Source organism: Lutra lutra, chromosome 17 (assembly GCF_902655055.1).
Source record: "Lutra lutra chromosome 17, mLutLut1.2, whole genome shotgun sequence".
NCBI lineage: Eukaryota > Metazoa > Chordata > Mammalia > Carnivora > Mustelidae > Lutra > Lutra lutra.
In genome coordinates, this window is record NC_062294.1 from 12051726 (window position 1) to 12068722 (window position 16997).

The 16997-nt window shown below is 42.3% G+C and overlaps 1 pseudogene; it reads right to left on the bottom strand.

Annotated features, from left to right (window-relative positions):
- Positions 1-11614: 11614 nt before the first annotated feature.
- On the bottom strand, positions 11615-13002 carry LOC125089551 (uncharacterized; annotated as a pseudogene).
- Positions 13003-16997: the final 3995 nt, after the last annotated feature.

Below are 16997 nucleotides of genomic sequence, written 5' to 3' on the forward strand. Positions count from 1 at the left end.
CTGCATGGGCGGGAGCTGATCTCACGTGGGGCCTCGGAAGGCAAGCTTTGCCTTGGATGTTACCTTTCTGTGAGAGGCAAGGCTCGTTCTGTGACTGGACACGTTAATGAAGGTTATAGGAAGGGGAGCAGGGAGGGGTTACAGCTGGTACTGGTAAAGCAGCAGCTGGGGGTGCCCCCTTGGCTGGGGGGGTGGTTCCTTGGTGGTACTTTGTGGCTTGATGGAGTTCAGGTTCTATCTGTTATGGGGCATGAGGTCCCCGGGGTCCGGGTTTGGTCTGGCTCTGGCCTGGTCTCAGCGTGGTCCTGTCTGCCGTGGATGCTGGGGAGGAGGACAGCAGGACCTAGATGAGAGGGCAGCCAGCGGGGTGGGGTGGGGGAAGGAGGGGGGCTGCTTTCCTGCCTCAGGCAGGATGACAGCAAGTCACAGGCTGAAGTCACGGTCGGAGTAACAGCAAGTTCTTATCTACTAACCAAGTCCTTAGCTTCTTGGTAGTTTGAGCCTCAGGGAGTTGTTTTATGTTTGTTTTAAACAAATTATACAAGAGTGTTATTATGGTGTTTATCAGTCAGAATCTTGATTTCCTCACCTTAATTCAGGGTCATTTACCTGTCAGATGCGCCAAGAAAGTTCCTCAGGTGAACAAAAACACATGGTATGATGCTATGCTTTTTCTGTGGGGCATGCGTGTGTCTATATTGAAAACATTCTGGGGGTGCCTGGGTGGTCAGTCGGTTAAGCGTCTGCCTTTGGTTCAGGTTATGATCCTGGGGTCCTGGGATCGAGTCCCCTATCGGGCTCTCTGCTCGGGTGGGGGGGGGAATCTGCTTCTCCTTCTCTCTCTCTCCCTCTCCCCCTGCTTGTGCTGTCTCAAATGAATACATAAAATCTAAAACAACAACAACAACGACATTCTGGAAATACATATGTTAAACAGATCAGTGTGGTTCCTGGGAGTAGGAGGCAGACCAAAACAGGCAGTGATACCTCACTTTTTTTTTTTTTTCCTTTTGAGAGAGAGTGTGAGCACGAGCAGGGAGGGATAGAGGTAGAGGAAGAATCCCAAGCAAGCTCCACACTGAGTGCAGAGCCCAATGCAGGGTTTGATCTCACGACCCTGACATCATGACCTGAACCAAAACCAAGGCTTGGATGCTCAGCCAACTGAGCCACCCAGGTGCCCCAATACCTCACTTAAAAAAAAAAAAAAAAAGCTTTATTTTTAGTTTTTAGGTTCACAGCAGAGTTGAATGGGAAGTACTGAGGTTTCCCACATACCCCCTGTGCCTATATATGCACGGCCTTCCCATTCCCAACGTCCCCTACCATAGTGGCTCGTTTGTTACAACTGAGGGACCTGCACTGAGACATGATCCTCACCCAAAGCTCGTGCTCAGGGCCACTCTTCTGTCCTGCGCTCTGTGGGTTTGGACAATGGTAATCATACAGAAGTTACGGTATCATTACTTCAGTACTATGGGAAATGGTAAATATTTGCTAAATCATTCTAACCAGGTGTGATAGTACAGCAACCGTGCTCTATTTTCAAGTTTTCTAAATACTAATTGCCTACTGAGGCTTCTCCCTTTAGCTGTATTTTCAAGCCATTGTGGAATTTTAAAAGTGTGAGGCATAAATTTTTCTGTTTCCATAATGTTTCTTCCACTTAGTCCTCCACCTTTAGGCTGACCCTCCCCACCTACATTGCAAATCCGCTGCTGGGAACCTCCAAAACTTTTTTTTTGTTATGCTAATTCAGAGTTCCTAATCAGAGATGGATGGAGAGAGACCCCGAGGGTTCCAGAGGAGTCTCTGTAAACATATGAGGAAACAATAGCGTATTTATTTTCACTAAGCTATACTTGAAATGTGTCATTCCTTTCAATTATTACGAAGGCATGAACATTTATACTTGATCGCACCTTAACATTCCATTTAAGTTATACGTTTAAGCTTTAGTTTTCCTTAAACACCCCTTTTAAAAAACTTTTTAAAAAATTCTAAACATATATTAAAAAATTCCAAATATACACAAAGAGTATACGGTATAAAGAACCCGCACGCATTTCCCACCCATCTTCAACACCTGTCAGCCCTGTTCATCTCATTTCATGTCTAGCCTGGCCCCTTTTCCATCCCATCTTTGTCCTAGGATTGTTTTGAAGCAAATCTGGGACATCATATCATTTCATCCATAACACTTAAGTATGTATCATCAGGAGGCCGATATTCTGTGAAACAGAGCCATGACACTTAGAACTTCTTTTTTTTTTTTTTTAAGATTTTATTTATTCATTTGACAGACAGAGATCACAAGTAGACAGAGAGGTAGGCAGAGAGAGAGGAAGGGAAGCAGGCTCCCTCCTGAGCAGAGAGCCCAATGCAGGGCTCGATCTCAGGACCCGGAGATCATGACCTGAGCTGAAGGCAGAGGCTTTAACCCACTGAGCCACCCACGCGCCCCCAGCAATAATTCTTAAATATTTAGTTAGCATTCAAGTTTCCTAAATTGTGCCACAAATGTTTCTTCAAACCAGTAACCAGAATCCATATATTAAATTAGTTGCTATGCTTTTTAATCTCTTTGAATCTAAAGGATCTATAGGTTTCCACTCTTTTCCATTCTTGCAATTTACCTGTCAAGGAAAAAATCATTTTTCTCTTCCAGTTGGCAAAAAAACCAACCAACAAAAACAAAAACAAGAACAAAACCCTATTGTTTTTTCACATTTTATTTGTTGAAGGACATCTGTCCTATAGAACTTTCTACGTTGTACATTTTGCTGATTGCATGTATTTCCTGTGAGTGGATAGGTAGACCTGGAGTAGGGTTTCTAGAGAAAATACAGGAATCTCAGTAAAGTTTGAGTTTCAACTTAAGGGTGAATAATTTTTTTTTCTTTAGGATAAGAATGCTCTGTGCAATATTTGGTCATCTTGTATTTTTATGGGCTAAATTTGCAACCATAATCTAGAGATTTGATTGCATTCAGGTTTGTTTTTTTTTGCAAAAATACATTTAATACTGTGTTGTGTTCTTCCATCAGGAGACACATAATAACTGGTTGCTTCTCTTTTTGTGATGTGAAGAAGGATCCCCGGATTCAGGTTTTGCCAGATTTATCTGTTGTTAACGTGACTCCTCAGCTTTTTACTGGTGAGTTTGGCAGGTGATGGTTATTGCCTAGAATCATTGCTTTATTAAAGTTTGCAGAAAGATGCCTTTCCAAGCCTATCCTTCTGATTCATTAGGTGCTTCTATAAAAAACTTATTCTCCTGTATGGTTTATGTAGGAAAGTTAAGGAAGGTCTTTCTTTTCCTTAAATCTAAACTTTGCAGACACCTAAGAAAAAAGCCTTACAAATCTAATAATAAAATTTTGCTAAGGCTTTGGATAACTTTTATCCAATAAATAAAAGAAATTTAATAAGATAAAAATATTTTTTAAAGATTTATTTATTTATTGGAGGCAGGAGGGGCAGAGGGAGAAGGAGGCAAGCAGACTCCGCACTGAGCAGAAGGCCCAATGCAGGAGCTTGATCCCAGGATTCTGAGGTTGTGACCTGAGCCAATTTGAGAGTCAGATGCTTAACTGATTGAGCCACCCAGGCGCCCAAGACAAAAATCTTAAAACACTTCTATATTTTAAAGATCAAATTTACACATTTAGAAAGCCAGAACTGTTCAGCCTTAAACGTTCACTGCACCTTTAGTTAAATCTTCCTTAGGATTATAATTAAAATTACATGTTAAATTCTCTAGTATATCAGATTATTTGAAATGTTTCAAACCATTGAAAAGTGAATAAAGCCTATAAAAAGAAGCAAAATGTATACAACTTTTCACACCAGGATGGACAGTTTATTTTTTTACTTTTTTTTTTTTAAAGATTTTATTTATTTATTTGAAAGAGAGAGAGAGCACAAGCAGGGAGGAGGAGTAGAGGGAGAGGGAGAAGCAGGCTCCCTGATGAGCAGGGAACCCAAGGTGGGGCTTGATCCCAGGACCTTGGGATCATGACCTGAGCCGAAGGTAACGGCTTCACTGACTGAGCCACCCAGGTGCCCACATTCTGGTCATCTTTGACATTTCCTCTGTACCAGTCTTTGTTTCCTAAATAGATGGAATTTGGTGATCCTTCTGTAGCCCCAAAGTGGGCTGCAGCTAATCGTCCCATTAGGAGCTCCCTGGAGTCTCTACTCTAGGCTGTGTTTCTGCGTCTACCTTGTCAACCCCATTCCACAGCTGTTTGGAGACCAACTGAGCTTAGAACTCCAAACATGAAGAGTGTCCCCTGCCCAAGTTTCTCATTCTCACTGCTATATTTCAGGTAAAGACAGAGCCACTAAGAAATGAAGCAAGTGTCGCTCACGACAAGTTTTCAGTGGAAAAGCCAGGGCAGTCACTCAGGACAACTTCCCCATGATTACTAGGTCATGAGTGGGCAGGACATGACCTGGATTCTGTCTTGGGTGTTCATCTTGTTAGTTCAGGTGGATGCCCTGTGCCTTTTAGCTTCTTACCTCTGCTCTTCCATTTCCTCATACCTATAGGTGAGAGATCACTGAAAAAGAATGAGCTGCAGGCAAAAATAACATAGTGCAACAAATTGTGCCATCTGTTTTCCTTGAACACAAAAATATCTTTAATGCCATTGTTCACTCGGTTGTATAAAATAATGGCAGGTGCTGATTTGTTGAAATGGACCTTGGGGCTTTCAGGTGAAGGTATTATTTAAAGTAACCTGTATTATTCCCTTGACTGTTAAGCAACACCTTTCCAGTCTTTATTTTTTTAAGATTTTGTTTATTTATTTATTTGTCAGAAAGAGAGAGGGAGCACAAGCAGGGGGTTGGGCAGCAGGCAGAGGGAGAAGCAGACTCCCTGCTGTGCAGGGTGCCTGATGCAGGACTGGATCCCAAGACCCCGGGATCATGACCTGAGCCGAAGGCAGACACGTAACCAACTGAGCCACCCAGGTGTCCCCACATTTCCAATCTAAATGTAGAGTTTATCGCTACCTTGTAGTTACTTAGTCCATGTTCCTTGCTGATCTATCCTTGTCTTATAGAAACATTTGCAGTTTCTATGACATGTGAAATAACAATCTATTCTAGAAACTCCTAAATGTTAAAAAAAAATTATATCCTTGTCTAATTCTACACAGTAACTTTAAAAATTCTATGTAGTTCTTTAGAAGTAGAATGCTACTCCTGAAGCCAACACTATGCTATATTAACTAATTAGAACTTAAGTAAAAACATGAAATAAATAAATAAAAACAGAATGCAAGATAGAATCTACATTAAGGCATTCTAGCTTGAGGCATTATTATTTTCATAAGGGTGACAGTAAATGGGCTTTCATTTATCTCTCTGATGGCAGTAATTTCCTTTTTCTCATGGACTCTGATTTTTTTTTTTAAGACTTTGTCATTGGGAACATTGTATGAATATTGGGAGTAGAGTTGGACATTTCCCAAAGGAGTAAACCAGCCATGAGACAGATCTTGGCCAGTTCACAGAATAGAGAAGCCAAAAACACCCAGTGCCTCAAGACTTTCCAAGTGATTCTTATGCAGCTCAACCCAAGAGGGGTTCTTTCAGCTCTCAGAGGTTCTCATGGCTGGTAACGTCCAGCTACCATATTGCAAGTAGGGTAACAACAGCTGAGCTAATAAAATCAAGACCGGAACTAAAATTCCATTTTTTGATTCATTTGTAAAAGCAGGATTGTAGGCAGCTCCCAGCTTAAAATCTCCCTGTGGCAGGCTGAATAATGGTCCCCACACACGCGCCCATCCTAATTCCAAAACCTGTGAATGCGTTCTCTTCCGTGGTGTCTTAGTCTGTTTGGGCGTTGCAACAAATTACTATGGACTAGGGGGTCCATGAACAACAGAGATGTATTTCTCACAGTTCTGGAGGCTGGGAAGTCCAAGATCAAGGTGCTGGCAGATTCAGGGTCTGCTGAGAATTTGATTCCTGGTTCATAGATGACGGTCTTCTCACTGTGTCCTCCTACAGCAGAAGGAGCGAGGGGTTCTCGGGACCTCTTCTACAAAGTCATTCTTGCCACCTTGGAGAATGACTACACTATTACTCAAGATGTACTTTCCTGAGAGTAGAGTAAGTGCTCAGTGACTCTTTCTCTCTCACCCTTGATGGTGCCCTCCAGAGCTTTTCTAGTCAGTACTTGACCTAAACACAAGAAGTTTTAAATAAATCTATGAAAAACAATTAATAATAATAATGATAATGATAATAATAATAATAAATCAACTATAAGTGGTCATAAAACAAATTGCATTTTAATAACTAAAGACAAGTAAAGACAAATCCTGGACTATTACTTCTCTGTAAGAAGTAACATGGGTCACCAATTTGTTAGACTATTAGTTCTAGCTAGAAATGCTTTTCCAAAAGAGTAATTAGGAAAAGAGTATAGCAAAATGCCTTCTGGGGCGCGTGGGTGGCTCAGTCATTGGGTGTCTGCCTTCGGCTCAGGTCATGATCCCAGGATCCTGGGATCGAGCCCCACATCAGGCTCTGTGCACATCGGGAAGCCTGCTTCTCTCTCTCCTACTCCCTCTCCTATGTTCCCTCTCTCACTGTATCTCTCTCTGTCAAATAAATAAATAAAATCTTAAAAAAAGAAAGAAAGAGAGAAAAATGCCTTCTTCTCTTGAACTGCTCAAGTTCTAAAGATCCCATGAAATGAAGGTTGGTTGAATGTGTGAGTAGCTTGTGAATATCTGGGTTGTAGGAGGGTCCATCTATTGGGTATTCATTGTTGATAATTAGCAACATTGTTATTGGTAATAGTGTAATGACTAATAGGTAATTTTTTTTAAAGATTTTATTTATTTAGTTGACAGACAGAGATCACAAGTAGGCAGAGAGGCAGGCAGAGAGAGAGGAGGAAGCAGGCTCCCCGCGGAGCAGAGAGCCCGATGTGGGGCTCGATCCCAGGACCCTGGGATCATGACCTGAGCCGAAGGCAGAGGCTTTAACCCACTGAGCCACCCAGGCGCCCCAACTAATAGGTAATTAAGAAGATAATTATGACTATGGTCTTATTAATAGAATTCGTTACTAGTAGGAAACTGGTTCTTAACTCTGTCTCTCCTTTTCTCTGATTTATTCTAAGGCATAAATTTTTGTTTGCTTTATACTCTTCGCATGACTCTACTACCATGTTTTGCAAGCAGTACTCAATCTTGTCTAATGGAAGAGTAAATACTAATAATGTATTTTTCCCTTTCTTCAGTTTTTAAAAATTGAGATAGAAGTAACAAATGACACGGTTTCAGGGGCACACATAATGATTTGACATATTGTGAAATGATCACCACAATGAGTTCAGTGAACAGCCGTCACCCACACAGTTACATTTTTTCCTTATGGGAGAACTTTCAAGATAGAGTCTCTTAGCAACTTTCAGAGACATGGTACAGCCTTGTAAACTATAGTCACGAGGCTGTCCATTACATACCCAAGACTTACAACTGGAAGTTTGTGCCTTTTAACCAACTTCAAAAAGTACAGGGGCGCCTGGGTGGCTCAGTGGGTTAAGCCTCTGCCTTTGGCTCAGGTCATGATCTCAGGGTCCTGGGATTGAGCCCCGCATCGGACTCTCTGCTTAGCGGGGAGTCTGCTTCCCCCCACCTCTCTGTCTGCCTCTTTGCTTACTTGTGATCTCTCTCTGTCAAAATAAATAAAATCTTTTTTTAAAAAAAAGTATAAACTTTTGAGAGGTGGGTAAAATGGGTAAAGGGTAAAGGTGATTAAATGTAGTTTTTGTGGGTAAGATAAGGAAGATAATGTATCGTCTTTCTGTTTTTATTCTGCTAGAATGTGGAAGGTTATGGGTGGTGACATATGGAATTAGGCCATGGAGAGAATTTTTTTTAAACTCTTCAGGGAAGAGTTTCTAGGGGGAAACTGTCATTCCAAAGTCAAAAGAGGAGAGACTGTGGAGCTGTTGGTTTTCCCTTCTCCCCGCAAGACAAGGTGCCTCCTTACCCTCTAATTGCTCCCTGTGCTCTCCTCACTCCTAGCCTGGTCCCGCCCATATTGCCTCTGCTTCTCTCTCTAGCCCATAAGATCCCCCAGGACAAGGACCACTCTTACCCAGCTCCATATCTTCAGGCTGATAGAACCCCAAGCACGTGGTAGGCGCTTTGACAAATGTTGGCTTGAACAAATGAAATGTCAAGGGAGGTCTAAGAATTTTAGAGGAAGAGGAAAATAAAGTAGGAAAGCTGTTTAGGATCAGTTTTGTGCTTCTTAAAACCTAATCAGAGGCTGGACACTGAGTTTCAGGGGGTCATATTAGCAGCAAGAAACCCAAATCCACTGGTTCTTGGCGCCAAGTATTTCTAAGGGCTTCCAGGGGCAGCTCTTCTGAGTGCGCAGGCCACACACACGGAGGCCGTCCTGTTGCTGCCCCCTCACCAAAGCTTTACAGTTGGTAAACTCTGGAGCTGGGTGCAGGCAACCTCCTTAACACTCATCCATCCCGGGCGCCTGGGTGGCTCAGTCAGTTGGGGGTCTGCTTTCGGCTCAGGTCATGATCCCTGCGTCCTGGGATCGAGCCCCACATCGGGCTCCTGCTCAGCGGGGAGCCTGTTTCTTCCTCTCCCTCTGCCTGCAGCTCTGCCTACTTGCGCTCTCTTTCTCTGTCAAATAAATAAATAAAACCTTTAAAACAAAACAAAACAGCATTCATCAGTGTTGTGTCCCCCCCCACCGTCCTGCACCTAACAACTGTGCTTGGGGAAAAGGAGCAGTCCTGCCCTCTGTTCCCGGCAGAGTCCTGGCCTGAGGCAAGGTTAGCCCTGCTTAAACCAACCAGGTGGGTCACCTGGGTGGCTCAGTTGGTTAAGTGTCTGCCTTCAGCTCAGGTCATGATCTCAGGGTCCTGGGATGAGTCCCATCTCGGGTTCCCTGTTTAGTGGGGAGCAAGCTTCCCCCTCCCCCTCTGCTCCTGCTCTGTCTCTGGATTTCTCTCTCTCAAATAAATAAACTCTTTAAAAAAAAAATAAATCAACCAGATGAATAATTCCCTCCCCTAGGAGATAGATGTGGGCCTTGAGATAGGGTCGGGGCACATTTGAAGGCAAGGTTTGCAGTCTGAGGGATGATTGACTTCTGCGACTAAGGCTTTGCTCGTAGGAAAGCAAGCAGCTCTTGCTTCTCCTCCCTGAGAGGTAGCCTCCCCCCTACACTCAGCCCCTGCACACAGCTGCCTGGAGTTGTGGCCGCCAGCCCTTCTCTTTCCCTGATGCTTCCAAGATGGGCCTGAGAGGTGAATCTCAGCAGTGAACAAAATTTAGCTGCAAGCTGGCCATCCCTCTCTTCCCAGCTAGCACCGTACGTTTGAGATCAGGGATGCATTTTGATTTTGCTGTAGGCTGCCCTTGATGACAGCAACATCTGTTAGGAAGGAAGACAGAAGCAACCCTCTTGGTGCCCTGTGGTCCTCTTCTTCACGGCGTTGTTTCGGACTGTGAGTGCTTGGCTGGCCGTGTTCACGCCAGGCATGTTGGCTGTTAATTCTTTTCATGGGTTATCAGATTTACATGGGGCATTGCCTCCAAGCTCCCTGGGATGCAGGGAGAGGTTTGCTCAAACGTAGCTCAAAAGGGCTGCTCATGCCGACGAGAACTCGGGGATATCGCGTGGACCGTGGAGACAAACTATTTGGGTTCAAACCCCAGCTCCACCACTGTCCGCCTGCGTGACCTGTGTCTCTCTTCCTTAGGCGTAAGAGGGGGACATTTATAGTACCCGCTTCATAAGGTGCTTGTGAAGGTTGAAATGAGTTACATAATGTCTGGAATAGGCGAATATGGAGACAATTGTAGAGCAAGGGTGATGTTCTACATCATGAGATGTCCTACAGTTGGTCGTGATAGTTGCATAACTCTGTGAATATACTAAAAACAACTCAGTTGTATGTAAACTTTAAACGGGTCAGTTGTGTGGTGTGTGAATGATCTCTCCATAAAGCTGTTATTAAAAAGGAATCACATAAAATGCTTAGAACAGTGTCTACACATCATAAATGTTAGCTGTTATTGGTGTTATCATCAGAATGTGTGTCTCCCCTGAGCTTATTAGAATCTGTTCTCCCATTACTGAAGCCATACACTGTCCTTTTTAAGGGTGTTTTTTTTTTTAGGGTCCTGGCTTGTGAATCTTGGGTCTTGTATTAGTCTGGGTTCTCCAGAGAAACAGAACCAATAGGATGGAGAGATCTGTCTGTATCTTTATATCTGTACCTACACCTGTATTTCTCTATATAAGATATATGTATTATAATATATAAAAATATATAATTTATAATAAAGATAAAATATGTATTATAAGGGGCACCTGGGTGGCTCAGTGGGTTAAAGCCTCTGCCTTCAGCTCAGGTCATGATCTCAGGGTCCTGGGATCGAGCCCCACATTGGGCTCTCTGCTTAGCGGGGAGCCTGCTTCCTCCTCTCTCTGCCTTGTGATCTCTCTCTCTCTGTCAAATAAGTAAATAAAATCTTTTTAAAAATTGTTTAAAAAATATAAATAATTTTAATATGTATTTAATATAAATAATAATTACATATAAAATATATATGTATGTATATAGAATATATATGTTATGTATAATATATACTTATATAATACATGTATGTATATACATATAATATAGTATATTTACATAATGTATATTTTATATATTCTATATTATACATAAATATATATCATACATAAATATACATTAAAATATTTGCCTAATATGTGCATATATATACACACAGACCTATTCATCACAAAACAAGGAGGAAATACTCATGATAACCGCAGTCCTTGTTTCTGTAGCTTGTTACAAGGTCATGGCTGATATTTATAACTTCCCTTCTACTATTCATTCTATATTCCTTTTGTCTTCAGCAAGCACTTCAGCTGATCATGGTTCTTTACTTGGAGAGTTTCAGACCTTCATATCTGAGGGGTCTGGGCCATTAGTAGTCCTTCCTGGACTGGATGGTGGTCATTCTCCATTGACTTTCATCACAAGGCATGGAAATACTAAGAGACGCCGTTGCGGATCTCTTGTATTCCAGACATTCTCCTTCTTTTCTTTGTCGTTGACTAGCTGCCCAGTTTGCACCTCGTGGTCGGGATCAGTCTTCTTTGCCTATTGATTCATGAGGAGCCCAAAGTGGCTGGATGGTGGGGTTAACTTTGGGTTCAATGGAGTCATTGTTATGTCCCCTGGTGGAAGCAGTCCTCCCTCTGGAACAGACCTCTAGCTAGCGGAGTATAAAGATGTGGACACAGGAAGCAAAAATTTTGCTAGTGGGTCAGTAGAGGTAATAGTGAGTGGTGCCACTCCCCTTTCCACCTCGTGATCCCTGGACTAGTGGATCCAGGCTACTGGATAGAAACACCGTCTATTGGACACAGACTTGGAGCAAATATAGACTCTGGAGAACCTTGCTACCCCGCCGTGTAGTACTACCTCGTCATTCTGGCAAGCCAGCTGCTTCAGGACAGTAGGGAACATTCTAAGACCAATGAGCATGGGTCTTTGTACACTTCTTTTGTTGTGAAGTGAGTTTCTTGGTCAGAAGTGATGCCATGTGATAGGACATTCTGGAAGTCCATGGATGGTAGTTTTGGCAGAAGCATTGCATGCAGGGAAGGCAAATCTTATCCGGAGTAGGTATCTATTGCAGGAAAGACAAAACGCTGTCCCTTCCATGATGTCGGAGGTCCAGTGTAATCAATCCATCCCAGATGGCTGGTGCAGCACTCCCAAGAATGGTTCTGTATCAAGGGCCAGGGTTGGACTCAGCGGCTGGCTGAGCGGGTGCTCCGTGATGGCTGTAGCCAGGTTGGCCTTGTTGAGCAGAAGCCCACGTTGCTCAATGCGTGGGTAACCTCCATCCCAGCCACCACAAACACTTTGTTCGTGAGCCCATGTGGCGATGACAAGAGTGGGATGGGAAAGAAGCCAAGGGGTATCCAGAGAACAAGTTATCTTGTCCACTTGATTATTAAAATCTTCCTCTGCTGAGGTCACTCTCTGGTGAACATTCACATGAGACACAAATATCTTCACATTTTTGGGCCATTCAGGAAGGTTTATCCACATACCTCTTTCTGTACACTTCTTTGTCACTACTTTTCCAACCATGTTCTTTCCACGTCCCTAATCATCCATGGCTACAGACCATGAATTGGTACATAATTGCACATATGGCCATTTCTCCTTCTAAGCAAAGTGCATAGTTAGGTGTTCTGCCCAAAGTCCTACCCGCTGAGAAAATTTCCCTGAACATTACCTTTCAGGGGTATCCCAGAGAGGAGTTGTAGAGCTGTAGCTCTCCACTTTGGGGCACGGCCTGTATATCATACAGAACAGTCTGTAAACTAGGCCTGAGTGTTTGTTTTCTCTGTCACCTAATTATAGGGAACTCCCTATAAGGCCATAGGGAAGCCTGGGAGAGATAAGGCAGTGTAGTAGGAGTAGGGACCGTGGGCATTTGGGCCATCCAATTGCATAGCTTTCCTGGGCCTTCAGAACCTGCTCCCACCTGATCACATATATACCACTTCCATTTGGTGATGGAGTGTTGCCAGGCACACCCACCTTTATGGCTTGGTGTGGTATAGTATACCCCCAGTACAGGCAGTTCAGGTGGCATGGTAACCTAATGGCCCATCGTCAAGTGTTCGGTCTCTACTGGGCCCAGCTGGAGGCCAAGAGCTGTTTCTCAAAAGCAGAATAGTTATCTGTAGATAATGGCAGGGTCTTACTCCAAAATCTTGAAGACTGTGCTCTGATTCACCCTTCCTCCTCTGTCTTGTTATATTTGGGCCTTCAACAGTTTAGATGATGCTCACCCACATTGGTAAGGGTTTTCTTCTTGACTCAGTGTACTGATCCAAGTGCTAATTACTTCCAGAAACCCACTCGCAGACAGCCAGAAATAATGTTTGGCCAGCCATCTGAGCAGACAAGTTGACACATAAAATTAACCATCCCACATAGTAACTGTTAGCTACACATAGTTATTTAAATTTAAATTAATTAGAAGAAAAAATTCAGTCTCTCAGTCATGCTAGCCGTATTTCATACTCTTAATAACTAGACTTAATAACCAGTGGCTACTGTGTTGGACAGTGCAGTTAGAGAATGTTTCCATCATTGTGGAAAATTCTAGTGGACAGGGCAGCTTCAGAGGATGAAAGAAATGAAATGATCATCTGGTTTTATAGAAATCACAGGATAAGAAAGTGGAACCACAAGGAGAAATGCTCTTCTCTGAAATAATCCCAGAATATTCGATATGGTAGGATGATAGAGGGGCAGGGAAGGCGGGTAATGTTTTAAAACTTCAGCTGGCTTCCCTGGACATCCTTACTTGGGTATGTGCATAAAATTCCAGTTCCTCTCCCAACATCAAGATTCTCAAAACCTCTTTCTACGCGGTTTCCTTCTAGGTTGAAGTCTCCCAACTTTGTCCCTGAAGTTGCTAAACCTTCTGTAAATCTGAAGCAAGTCTTTTGATCTATCTCTGCCCATTTTTCTATGAATTAAATGAGAAACCAGGGAAAAGATATGCTGGTAGTTTATGTCCCTGATTTAGGCAGAGTCACTTACCTGCTCCCAAAGACAAAGTTAAAAATGATTCTATTTTCTGGAAAGATGTGAGTGGATCAAACCTCTAGGTCTGAGTTTTGTGTGTGTGAACAATGAACTTTCTGGCCTATTCTGGTAGGGCTCCCATGGCCCTCTGTAATAATACTCATTGCTAACATTTATTGAGGTGTTACTGGGACCACGCACTATGCCAACCACTTGTATACTTTATTTTGTAACCATCCCCTGAAGAGATTATTCTTATTCATCTCTCCTTACAAGTGAGGAGGCAACTAGAGGCTAGATAGCTCTTCAAGGTCACTGTGTGACCTTGATCTACATCTAGTGGATCCAAGATTTAAGCCTAGCTTAACTGACTGAAAGTACTGAAAGTTCGTGCTCAGAACTTTGACATTGTACTTTTTCTTTTCTTTTTTTTTTTAAATTAATTCATTTATTTGACACAGAGAGAGAGATCACAAGAAGGTAGAGAAGCAGGCAGAGAGAGAGGGGGAAGCAGGCTCCCTGCTAAGCAGAGAGCCCAATGTGGGGCTCGATCCCAGGACCCTGAGAGATCATGACCAGAGCAGAAGGCAGAGGCTTAACCCACTGAGCCACCCAGGCGCCCCTGTACTTTTTCTTGATTGTGTCTCTGGTATCATGTGCTGTGTTGGGTTTGCTCTATTTGCTGTCTGTCTCTCCTTTCAAGACTTGGAAAGTCTTAAGGGGGAAAGTCAATGCCTTTTCTTTTTTTGAAATTTATAGTTGTTTTTACTTACCAAGACTCTTTCCATTGTTTGAGATCCCTCCTTTTCCTGGCATTGTATAGTTTGCCTCCCACTATGGCAGCAAAAAAGGACAAGAAACACTCTTTGTCTCCAGCCACCAGGGCATGGACATGGGACCTGGCTTGGCCAATCACTTCTCCCATCCAGAATATTGAACTAATGACACAGAAGACAATGAGATGAGAAGGTCTTGCTCATGGTGTTGGTGGCATCCAGCAGTGACCTGTGGTGGCAATGGTAGCATTCTAAACAAGTGGTTTCTGCTAAAAAAAAAAAAAAAAAAGGTGGTTGTCTTCCTGCTTACTGGTTCTCCATAGCTGCTCCTTCTCTTGTCCATTTTCCAAGCCCGCTTCTCCTGCTTCCCATCTGTTTCTTCCAGAATATTCTTTTTTTTTCTGCTACCTACAACCAAGAGTCATAACTAACACAGTCATCATTGCATACCCAAAGGATGGGGTTGGTGCATTAGTAAATGTCCCCTGAATGAATTAATGAAATCTTATAAGCCATCAATATACCTTATAGATGGATGGACCAAAGGAGAAAGTAGGATAAGAATGAGTATGTTTTAAGAATTGTGGAAGGTGAGGTTGGGGGGTGATAGTTTCCCATTTAAAGTCTTCCGATTTTAGTTTGCCTGATGTTATTGTAATGTAGGAGCTCTGACAAAGACAAGGTATGGGACATGAAGTATCCATTCTTAAAAGTGCAGTTAGAAAGGAAAAATCTAGGGTGCCTGTGTGGCTTAGTCAGTTAAGTGTCCAACTCTTGATCTCAGCTCAGGTCTTGACCTCAGGGTTGTGAGTTCAAGGCCCCAAGTTGGGCTCCATGTTGGGTGTGGAGATTACTTAAAAAGGAAGAAGAAGAAGGAGAAGGAGAAAAAGGAGGAGGAGGAAAAGGAGGAGGGGAGAGAAGGAGGAGGAGGAGAAGTAGAAGAAAAAAAGGAAAAAAATCCCTCTGCTTAAATCTGAGTTGCAAGTCTTCAATTTTATCTGAAGCTTCCTACAAAATCCACTATGGGTCTCTTCAACAACTGGTTTTCAAACACAGTCACTTTGACCCCTCCAGGTTTCTGGTTACTCTGCTCACATGGTGACATACTTGTACCCTGTGTTTTGTTTCCTGCAACTTTGATGAAGAGCAGAGATTATTATGTCTTCACCTTTCATGAGTCATACCAAGACATTAGGAAAGGCTTTGAAAGGATTTTGTTCAGGTTGCCACGAGGAAGTATTTAATAAAATTAAGCCTCATTAATCAGCACTCCAATACTCCAGAAGGCATCCAGATTGACACTTGACTTCACACAAAATGCAAATGAAGAAGTGAGCACAATAGTGGAGGAAAATTGTTGAAACTTTCTATGGAAAAATATTCATTTTTGTAATCCATCAAAACAGTTTGAAATCCATCAAAACAGTTAATTTTGAATTATTTTTGTGCTTTCAAAGTTGTTCTTTCCTTCAATGAGTAATTATCTGATGGTCTAAACCTTCTTACTTTCTTAATTTGGTTCTACACATTATTTACACTTGTATCAGTCATGGGTCCCCAGAAAACAGGAAGCACACTCAAGACTTTACCTGCTATTCATTTTATTTACCAGGGAGTGAGAGAGAGAGAGAGAGAGACATCAGAATCCTGTACCTCTGCCCTTTGAACAGACTCCAGACTCTTAGCGGTGGCTTACCAGGCTTTGCAAGACTATTAGGATCCCTTGTACCTCCAATCTTATCTTATCATTCTGCGCTTCTGCCTGTTCTTCAAACATCTCTGCTATTGTCTTTGTAGTAAATATGTATTTCCTACTGTGTCATTTTAATTCCTTTGTCATTTCTGAGTTTTTGTTTTTCTGGTTGCCCAATGAACCTCTTACCCTGTCAGAATCTAACTCTAATACAACTTGATCTCAGTAATAAACAAAAGCTTTGCTTCTATATTGCTTCATTCTCTTCCCCTCTCTCCTTTGTGCTATTATTGTCATACAGATTACATCTTTATTAATTAAGGGACATTGACACAGATCTATAATTATTGCTTGATTTCAGTTGTCTTTCAAACCAGACAGGAGAATAAAAAGACTTAAAAACTAAAATACATGATTACTGTCTTTTATGTTTACCTGTAATCTAGCCTTTACTTTATTTCATGTGAGTTTAGGTTACTGTCTAGTATCATTTCATTTCAGCCTGAAGAATTCTGTCTGGTATGTCTTATAGGGTGAATTTGCTACTAACAAATCCTTTCTGTTTTTAATTTATCTGAGAATATCTTAATTTCTCCTTCATTTTTGCAGGATAGTTTTGCCAATATAGAATCCTTGATTGACGATTTTTTTTTCTTTATCACTCTGAATGTGTTGTCCTATTGCTTGTGGCTTCCATGGTTTTTATGATATTAGTTAGCTATTCATCTTATCGAGGCTCCCTTGAATGTGATGAGTCAGTTCTCTCTTGCTGCTTTTGAGAGTCTCTCTTTATCTTTCAAAGTCTGATTAGTCTGATTATGGTGTGTCTTGTGGCTCTTTTTCTATTTGTTCTCTGTGGAGTTTGTTGAGCTTCCTGGATATGTAG